This window comes from Macrotis lagotis, chromosome 1, assembly GCF_037893015.1.
Source record: "Macrotis lagotis isolate mMagLag1 chromosome 1, bilby.v1.9.chrom.fasta, whole genome shotgun sequence".
NCBI classification, from domain to species: Eukaryota; Metazoa; Chordata; class Mammalia; order Peramelemorphia; family Peramelidae; genus Macrotis; species Macrotis lagotis.
The window spans coordinates 468105440-468117070 of NC_133658.1; positions in this window are offsets into that span (position 1 = coordinate 468105440).

Below are 11631 nucleotides of genomic sequence, written 5' to 3' on the forward strand. Positions count from 1 at the left end.
ATGAGTAAGCCTTCATTCTCATCAGAAATGGCTCAGAGAGGAAATAACATGCACACTTAATAAGGTTTAGAAATCTATTCCTAGAAGAAAAAGGAGAACAAATGGAGAGGTGAAAGGGGACAGGAGGAGGGGAGGGATTTCTATGTTATAGAAAAGAGGGAAAATTGTAGGAGAGGGTAGTCAGATACAACACACTTCTGAGAAGGAACATGGTGAAAGGAGACAGTTAATAAAATAAATGGGAGTGGGGCAAAACAGAATAAGGAGGAAATACAGTTAAAAGTAGCAACTGTGGGAAAAATATTGAAACAATTTCTCTGATGAACTGAGGATAAAGAATGCAGCCCATCCAAGAGACCGAGCCAATAGTATCTGAAACACAAACTGAATTATATTTTTCCTTTTCTCTCACCTTATTTCTCTAGAGGTTTCTCTATCTATGTGGGGGTTTATGTTTACTTTCACAACAAGATCATTGTAGTAATATGAAAAGAACTAACTGAATAAATTAATAAATAGTTTAAAAAAATAGAGACATCCTGCCTTCCAAAGCTTAGACTCAGAAAGCAAGTTGAGCCTTGAGGTTAGCATAACTATAGTCCTTTGTGCTTACTCAGAATGAACTTAGTAACATCAAAATCCCAGAATCTTTTCACATTAGCACAAGGTGGTCTCTGAGTTTGGACACACACCTGAAGTACCTAATATTATGCTCATGAAGTCTTGCTATGAATTCAACTTTTCTCATTATTGTTTTTACCTTTCTGTCAGAGCTATAGCTCACTGAATAGTCATATGCATTGAGATTTGCCTACACTAAATAGGATTCCTGCAAAAGAGAACAAAAGAGTTTAGTATCCCTCCTCCAATAGAATAAAGAAAGTGTTCTGCTTATTCTTACTTTAATCTTTCTGATTTTTCTTTTTATTTTTTTTTATGTTTTTTTCAGAGTTCAACACTGGATATGGTAGCCTGTGTGAGTTCTTTGATATTTTTAGAGTGAACTGCAGTTATAAAACCTCATGTGACTCTTTTGTTATTTGCCTTCAGGGATGACAGATTGATATTTTATTTCTCATAAAACCCTGATAAGGGGTACAGTGGATTCTATGCTTGGAGTCAGGAAGAATTGATTTCAAATTCAGCATCAAATATAGACTACTTGTATGATCCTGGAAAAGTCAATCTGACTCAATTTCCACATTTGTAAAATGAAAATAAGGACAGTACCTCTCTTGAAAAGTTCTTGTGGGGGTGGCTAGGTGGTGTATTGGATAAAGCACCAGCCTTGGAGTCAGGAGTACCTGGGTTCAAATCCAGTCTCAGACTTAATAATTACTTAGCTGTGTGGCCTTGGGCAAGCTACTTAACCCCATTTGCCTTGTAAAAACCTAAAAATAAAAGTTCTTGTGAGGATCAAATGAAGTGACAAGAGTGCTTAGTGCATAATAAGTGCTATAAAATATTAGATATTAAATATTATTATTAGCTTTTCCAATTTAATTATCTCAAGTAAAAAATTAAGGAAGAGAGTAAATAATGGACTACCTCATCTTTAATTTTTATTAATTTTAAATTTAATTTAATTTTTAATATCCCTTTAGTCTCTAAATTTGTCTTTTATGGCTAACCTATGTATGAAGTAATCGCTGATAAATTAAAAGCATCAGCATACATTAATTTGTTGAGTATTCTTCCTTATAACTATCAATGCTTGGACTCTCATTGACACAACTCATTAAATCACTCCCTTCTCCCAGATGAATGTATAAATTTACTTCAGTTAATTGTGGATCAGAAACTATTTTATTCTCAAAATGGCACATTTAAAGAAAAGCTCTAATCAAAGCCATTCTAATTACTAGATATAGTAAACCACTGTGGGAGGGTCTTAAACTCTTGTCTACATGGTACCAAAGAATCCAATTAATAGAAGTACTACTTCATCTGCACATTGTCAAATATCCAGTTTGATCTTTCAATTGACCTACTTCTCAGAGCAGAAGATCAATAAATTTGTTCAGTGTTACATAAACACTAAAATGGTAAGATTTTCACCTTTGCCATATCTTTCATTTTCTTAATGACTGAAATTAAATATTAAAGTTGTCAAACCTTTCTTTGAACTACTTCCAACAATTTTTATTCCCATTAACTACAAAGATTAGTCACTTGTCCTTATTGAAGTTTTTTTTTATTTACACAACCTTAATAGAACTAAGTAATTGTAACAGAAAATAGTCATTAATGCTGTAACAGATCCTCATTCACTGGGGAAGCAAATATAGATATGGTTGAGTATTATACTGACAGAGCTCTTCCAAGGAGAAAATTAGCTATTGGACTCTTGCTTTACCCATGAGTCCTGTGAAGTGATCAAAACTATTTTAAGGCACACCTTACAGTACATATCCTTTTTTGATATGTACATGGAAGAAGGCTATTTACCTAAAGATTTTGGAGGTTCAAAGTATTTTTGAATTCTGTTTTTGCTGAAAAAGTGAGGGGATATATAATGTCATGAGTCATTCATTTCTTTTTCAGTGTTGACTTTTATAGATGCATTCACTGATTGAGTTTCAAGCTAACCATTAAAATCGAATATGGAAATTGCATTTTAAAACAAAGCTTTCAATTTAACAAGTCATTCACTTGCTTTATTTCTAATAAACAAGGAACAAACCAATTTCTTTTCCTTCATAAAAACCTCGGGTCTAGTTTGCAGTTCTGTGATGCTTACTGGAAATTATAAGACTAATGGGATGATGATTATGAAGGGAAATTGACTTTTGATGGCTGACAGTCAAGACCTTTTGACTTTAAAGCCTCTGTGATAACATCATTGGAGAAAAAATGCAAATAGCCTATGAAGGAATCACTGCACTAAACAAAAGAGTTGGAAAATTTTGTCAGCTGTGTAGTTAATAATAGAATGTGATTTAACTATTTTTGTTGCTTCTAGTAGAGTGTGGAATCTGTGCCAAATTGCATGTTCTTTTTTTAAGATTTTGATTCTTTTACTCATTTCTGCTCTATAAATCAAAGAAACATGGAACACGTGAACTTTCTTTTGACTAATTTTAATATGATACACATATGAAGGGACTGAGAACCCCAAATTAATCTTTGTACACTCAGTACAGCTACTTCTTCTCATTTAGTCAGTTTTGCCATTAGTGCAGAATTGAATTATTTTTTTTCCTGGTCATTTCAATTAAGCAACTGGCTGGTATCCAGGTAGTACCTGGGCAAATCAATCAAAATCTTAAAGTCATTTATGCCTCAAACACAATTCCTTCTATGAGCAAAGAGGAGGCTTTAATTTGATAAAATAAAAAGAATATAAAGAGTTAAAGGCATTTACTATTTTATGGACTATATTAAAATCTGCTCTCAATTGCTTGAAAAGTATTATTAGTACAAATATGGTATTGAGTTTATATATATATATATATATATATACATGTATATGTATATGTATATATATATATATATATATATATATATATATATATATATAATTTTATTTGTTTTCAAGAATATTGCCCATTAAGTTTTGCCAAAGAAACATACAACTCTGGAAATGGCCAGACATTGTTTCACATTTTGTGATGTTTTGAAATTGGTCTTGACAGTTCTGGGAAGTAGAAGCCAGCAAAAGAGATTCTATCTTGAAAGCCAAAGAGAAATGTGGAACCTCGCTAGGCTCTTAATAAAGTATACCCTGGTATTTTAAAAAAGTATAATTTTTAATTTTTATATTAAGAAAAATGTTTTCTCTGCCTCAACTTAGTTCTCAAGCCATTAGGAAACAATGGATTCACACATTGGAGAAAATAATTCCCACAATCACCACATCCAAGAAAAATATGTATCAATTTTCCTGAGACTATCATAATTGGCCATTACATTGATCAGAGTTGCTAAGTCTTTCCAAGTTGTGTTGTCAAAGTTGATACTTCATAAATCATTCCTCTGGCTCTGTTCACTTTTTATGAATTTATAGAACTCTTCTCATATTTCTCTGAAATCAATCAATAAATGTGCATTAAAGTGTTACTATTTATACTTAATACTAATACTTCACTATTATGTGCTAAGAATTGGGGATGAAAACACACAATGAAGGCAAAATAGTCTTTGTCCTAAAGAAACCTGCTATCTAAAATGGGAGACAACAGATAGACAAATAGATGCTAAACTAGCTATTTTATATGGTAAATAGAAAATATTTAACAGAGGGTAGGGATTGAAATTGATAATAAAAATTTAGAATAGTCAGAAAAAATACAAATGAAGATGACAAAGTAAAATTAAATATCTTTAAAAAGGTACTTAGCAAAATTATAGATAGCTAAATAAATAAAATGATTGATCAACTAATTAATAAAAAAATAAAATCTACAAAACTAGAGATGTGATGGGACAAAAGCAAGCTGTATCAACCTAGGAACTTAACCCCAGTTTTATTTACTCCACTAGATAAGAAAATGGCAAACCACTACAATATCTTTGCCAAGATAGCCCACATAAGGTCAAAAAGATTTGTACATGGAAGAAAAACTAAACAACAGAAAAGGTTTAAAAAAAAGGAGAAAAACTCAACCCCAACATATAATTCTGAATGTGATGAGTTAAACAACAAACAATATGAGAGTGATAAGGTAGATAACACAATAAAAAGCAAATAACTTATTACATGCAAATAAGACGTCTACAAAGTAAAATCAAATGCAGAATGTAAATTAAAGACAATAAAATTTACTGTGCATTAGATGAAATGAAGAAAGTTTCAGTAATCACAACGGAAACCAAATATTGCTTAAAGAAACCTCAATGAATTAATATTAATTTTGAACTTGAAAGTACCAAATGATAAAATTATTAAATTAATAAAAAATGTTACGGTAAAGCATCATAAGATGCATTAGTGTTCCTTTCTCAGTATTCAAAAAATCGATTAGAAAGTTTAGAAAAATGGAAAAGATAATTGAAAGCATGAAAACCATTGATCTCATAAATAAAACTAAAAGTTGGTTTTATAAAAAGCCAATAAAGCACACACCTTTGGTTAATATGATTTAAAAAAAATAAAGAAGTTGACCAAATTACTAGTATCAAAGGCAAAAAGGGTTAACTAACCACCAATGAGGAGGAAATTAAAGAGATAATTTGGGGCTACTTTGCCAAACTATGTTAATAAATATGATAACCTGAGTAAAATGGATGAATATTTGCCAAAATACAAACTGCCCTGACTAACAAAACAGGAAATAAAATTCATAATTAACCCCATTTCAGAAAAAAGAAATTGAAGAAATCATCAATAAACTCCCTAAGAAAAAGTCTCCAGGTCCAGATGCATTTACAAGTGAATTCTCCCAAACATTTAAGGAACTATTAATTGCTATGCTACATAAATGATTTAAGAAATAGGAGTTCTGCCAAATTCTTTTTATGACACCAACATGGTTCATATAGCTAAACCAGGAAGAATAATATCAAAGAAGATCATAGACCAATCTCTCTAATGAATATTGATGCAAAAATCTTTTTTTAAAAATTTATTTAGAATTTTAAAATTTTTGACCTAATCTCACTTCCTTCTCCCAACCCGCCACAGATGGTAGTCTGTTAATGTTACATTGTTTCCATGGTATACATTGATCTAAGTTGAATGTGATGAGAGAGAAATATATCCTTAAGGAAGAAAAATAAAGTATAAGAGATAGCAAAATTATATGATAACAGTTTTTTTAAACTAAAGGTCTTAACAAATACCAGATAGTTTTTGATGACTGATGCTTTAGAATATAATTTTAGATCTGGTGGGGCTAAGGCACCTTATTGTGTAGTTTTTTCATTAAGTCCTTGGAAATTTTCAACTTTTTATTTCTTCATATGAATTTGCTTACAATTTTTTCTACCTCATTAAAGTATTTTATTTAATTTTGATTATTAGGGCACTAAATAAGTAGTTTAATTTTGGTAAAATTTCCCCTTTTTTTTTGGTTAAATTAGCTCAGCCTATCCATGAGCAGTTGATATTTATTGAGTGATTTAAATTTGATTATATTTGTGTGAACAGTGTTTCGTAATTATTTTCAACATTTTTCTCTGAGTCTGTCTTGGCAGGTAAACTCTCGGGTATTTTATATTCTCTGAAGTTATTTTGAATGAGATTTCTCTTTCTAGCTCTTTCTGCTGCATCTTGCTAGTAATACATAAAATGGTGAGGATTTATGAGGGTATATTTTATATCCTGCAACTTTGCTAAAGTTGGTAATTATTTATAATAGATTTTTAGATGATTTTTTGAGATTTTCTAGGTCATCATGTCATCTGCAAAGAGATGAAAGTTTTGTTTCTTCTTTCCCTATTCTACTTACTTCAATTTCTTTTTCTTTTCTCATTGCTGAAGCTAAAATTTCTCGTACAATATTGAATAGCAGTGGTGATAATGGGCATCTCTGTTACACCCCTGATCTTATTGGTAATGCCTCTAGCCTATCCCCATTGCATATAATGTTTGTTGATGGTTTCAGATTACTGCTTATTATTCTACGGATCAATGCGTTTTTTCCCCTATGCTCTCTAGTGTTTTTAGTTGGAATGGGTGCTATATTTTATCAAAAGCTTTTTTATCATCTATTGATATAATCATATAATTACTGATAAGTTTGTTATTGATATAATTAATTATACTAACAGTTTTCTTAATATGAAACCAACCCTGCTTTCCTGGGAAAAATCCAACTTGGTCTTAATGTATTATCCTAGTGATAACTTGTAATTGTTTTGCTAAGATTTTTATTTAAGATTTTTGCATCTATATTCATCAAGGAGATGATGGGTCTATAATTTTCTTTCTCTATGTTAACTCTTCCTGGTTTAGGTATCAGCACCATATTGGTGTCATAGAAAGAATTAGGAAGAGTTGCATTTTCACATATTTGCCCAAAGTGTTTCTATAGAATTGGAACCAATTGTTCCTTAAATGTGTGATAGAAATTCCTTGTGAATCCATCCATCTAGCCCTGGAGATTTTTACTTAGGAAGTTCAAAAATGGCTTGTTGAATTTCTTTTTCTAAGATAGGGTTATTTAGTTATCTAAATTAGGGTTATTTAGTTATCTAATTTAGTTATCTAATTTTCTCTTCACTTACCCTGGGCAACTTTTATCTTTGTAAATATTCATTCATTTCATGAAGATTACCACATTTATTTTCATAGATTTGGGCCAAATAATTGGTGAGTGAATTCAACTTTACTTTTATGAGACTAGTAATTTGGCTTCTTTCTTTTTTAAATCAAATTAACTAGTTTATCAATTTTACTGTTTTTTTTCATAAAACCAACTCTTGGTTTCCCATTTGACCAATTGAGGTTTTGAGAGAATTATTTTCTTTTTGAATTTGTCCTATTGTATTTTCCACAGATTTGTTTTCTTGTTGTAAGTTGCTAATCTTCTCTTGTGTTTCTTTTCACAAATTTTCCAACTGATTTTTAAACTCCTTCCTGATTTCTTCAAGGAAGTCTTCCTGTGCTGGGGACCAAATCCTATTCTCCTCAGAGATTCTAAATCTGTTTTGGTTTCTTTACTTTCTAGGAATTTTTCTATGGACCCCCTTTCCACTGGGCATTCTTCATTTTCCTATGATTTTGCATTGGAGTCAGGCTGTTTCACAGCGGTTTGGTGTTGGCATCCCTAGAGGCTTTACTCACCCAGTTTAATAACTCCAAGTGGACCAGGCAGTAGGGGGTGCTAGAGGCTTTGATCACTTGTCCTAGTAACTGCAATTGGGTTGGCCAATAGGGGCTGCTAGAGACTTTCTTCACTGAGCTTAATAACTCTACATGGGCTGGCCAGTAGGGCATGCTAATTGCTTTCTATGGTGTCTGTGACCTTGATTTGAGGCCCTTTCCCTTGGCCTGGAGGGTGTGGACAAAGTTGCTGTATATTTTTATCCTTGAACAATGTGGGCTATGCCCTGGGGCAAGGTAATTACTCTCCCTATTCACAACTGAGAGAGCTCTGCTGCCCACACCTGAGCCTGGGGGGTGGGGGTAGAGGCTGTTACTGTGTTGATGCAAAAATCTCAAATAAAATTTTAGCAAAAAGGAAAAAAATGGAAAAGATACAGAAATGAAAAAAATGTTAGTTCTCCTTATAAATAAAGATTATATGCATATATACACATATCCATATATGTACATACTTACATAATTCAGAAACATAAAGTGTTGTTATTCAGTTGCTTTTCATTTGTAACCATCTCTTTTTGACCCTATTTGTAGTTTTCTTGGCAAAAATTCTAGGCAGAGTGGTTTAATATTTCCTTCTCCACTTCTTTATACAGATGAGGACACTGATGAAAACAGGGTTACATGACTAGCCCAGGATCATATAACTAGTAAATATCTGGGACTGTATTTGAAGTCATCAAGATAAATCTTGATTCTAAGGTCATTGCTCTATGCACTTCACCACCTTTGCAAATATAGACTACTTGTTAGGATGAAAAGATACTTTAAAAAGATGATTCAAAAGCAAAACAGTCAATTACATTTTTATAGCCAATATTGTGATTAAAATTGAAATTCACATTAGGTGTACAAATGATATAAATTTAAATGAGGAATTAATAAAGATGACCTATGTAAGGAATGAGTCAAAGAATAAATTATATATATATATATATATATATATATATATATATATATATGCATACATACATTAGATATATATATGTGTATGTGTGTTTATTTTTGAAATAACTTTGTGAAAGAGAATTTCGATGAGACTGTATGTTAATATTAAAGGGATGTCACTAAAACTTTCAGAGGAAACAAATCTCTAAGAATACAATAAAAATTGAGGACAATGGACCATTAATGAACTGAGTACTCTATTAAAATGAGTAAATTATCAAATAAATATAAAAAAGTACAAAGACAACATTTTGATAATTAGTATAGAAACATAATATTTGGAAAAATAAATTTATGAATGAAAAATATTTAATAAATACTATCTGCTAAGCATTTAGTGATAAAATACAAAAAGGAATATAGGCCCTAACCTCCAGGACCTCAAACTCTAATAAGAGAAACAAAATACCTATGAGAGTAGTGATCAGGGAATTTAATTTAATGTAATCAAAAGTATTCAGTTTATTTTTAATAGTGTTCTCTCTTTCTTGGTCATAAACTGCTCTCCTTTCCATAGATCTGACAAACTATTCCTTTTCCTTCTAATTTACTTATAATATTGTTTTTCTGTGTAAATGCTGCACACATTTTGATATTATCTTGATGTAGGGTATGAGAGGTTGGTCTGATCCTACTTTCTGCCATGCTATCTTCCAGTTTTCCTAGAGTTTTTATTGAGGAATGAGTTTTTATCCCGGTAGCTAGACTCTTTGGCTTTATCAAATAGGAGATCACTATAATCATTTCCTTCTGTCTCCTTTGCATTTAATCTATTCCATTGGTCTATCAATCTATTTCTTAGTACCACAGAGTTTTGATGACTGATGCTTTATAATATAATTTTAGTGCTGGTAAGGTTTTTTTGCATTTTTTTCATTAAATCCCTTGATTTACTTGATTATTTGTTTCTCCTTGTGAATTTAGTTACTATTTTTTCCTAGGTCACTAAAATAATTTTTTGGAAGAAAGACTAGTATGACACTAAATAAGTAGGTTAATTTAGGTAGAATTAAAATTTTTATTATATTAGCTCAGCCTATCCATGAGCAGTTGATATTTGCCCAGTCTTTTAGATCTGATTTTATTTTGTGAAAAGTGTTTTATAGTTATTTTCATAGACTCTGAGATTTCTCTGACTCTTGCTGCTGAATCTTGTTAGTAATACATAGAAATGCAGAGGATTTATTTTGTTTTATTTTATAACCAGTGATTTTGCTAAAGTTGCTAATTGTTTCAGTAGTTTTTAAGATTTTTTTTATGTTTTTCTAGCTATACCATTATAATCATCTGCAAATGGTGAGTGTTTTTTTTCTTTAATCTCAATTTATTTTTATTTATTATTTATTTATTTATATTTTATATTATTTATTTTTTATTTTATATTATTTATTTATTATTTATTTATTTTTTATTATTTATTTATTATTTATTTATTCATTTGTTTTAGATTTTTCAAGGCAATGGGGTTAAGTGCCTTGCCCAAGGCCACATGGCTAGGTAATTATTAAATTTCTGAGGTTGGATTTGAACCTAGGTACTCCTGACTCCAAGGCCAGTATTCTATTCACTGTACCACCTAGCTGCCCCTTTAATCTCAATTTTAATTCTTTTTATTTCTTTTTCTTCTCTTATTGCTATAGTAATAATATTGATGGGTTGAGCAAATTCTCACTGATAACTGATTTTGATACAATATTGAATATTCTTAATGATATTGGGCATCTTTTTTTCACCCCAGATCTTAATGGGAATGCTTTTAATTTATCTCCATTGCATATAATGCTTATTGATGGTTTCAGATAGATACTGCTTATAATTTTAAGGAAAAATTCACTTATTCTCATTTGCTCTAGTGTTTTTTAGTAGGAATGGGTGCTGTATTTTTGTCAAAGGCTTTTCCAGTATCTATAGAGATAATTATATGATTCTTGTTAGGTTTGTTATTGATAAAGTCAAATATACTGACAATTTCCTAATATTGGGCCAATCCTGCATTCCTGGAATAAATCCTACTTGGTCATAATATATTATCCTAGTGCTAACTTGCTGTAATCACTTTGCTAATATTTTATTTAAGATTTTTGCAAGTATATTCATTAGGGAGATTGGTCTAGAATGTTCTTTCTCTGTTTTGACTCTTGCTGGTTTAGGTATCAGTACCATTTTAGTGCCACAGAAGGAATTAGGCAGAGTGTCATCTTCATTTATTTTCCAAATAGCTTATATAGAACTGGAACCAATTGTTTCTGGAATGTCTGATAGAGAGAAGACAGGTATTGTGTTAAGGTCTCCTGATCTTCCCTCATATATAATATGAAATAAACCTCTTAACAGAAATTCGATCAATAAAACTCAGGGAAAAAAAAGCCAGGAGAAGAACATCTCCCTCAAAGTTTTTCTTCAGGTATTGTGGGTGAGTCAGATGCAGAGAGCAGAGACCCTTCCTGGAGGGGTGAGACCTGGACTAACCTAAGATGGGTTCAGGAGTTGTTGACTGTGAGAGCTGCAGTCCAAAAGCCATCTGGGCCATGGAGGATTTGGCTGTGGGTCTGAAAGTCTAGGGTGTTCTAGCAGGGCTGGAGAGTTAGTTTTAGCCTTGGAGAGTTGGAAACATCAATCCACTGGTCTCTTATGGTCTGGAAGACCTCAGAATCCATACTTTGACTTCAGAAGAGTCCTCTTCCCAGAACAAACACAGTAACAGACCACCCTCTCCTCCCCCTAGGCTCAGGTGTGGACAGCAGAGCTCCCTCAGCTGTGAAAAGGGAGAGTAATTACCTTGCCCCAGGGCATAGCCCACATTATTCAAAGATAAAAAGCAACATTGCCCAACATTGCCCACAACCCAGCCCAAGGGAAAGGGGCTCAAGTCAAGGTCACAGACACTCCAGAGAAAGCAATCAGCACTCCCTACTGGC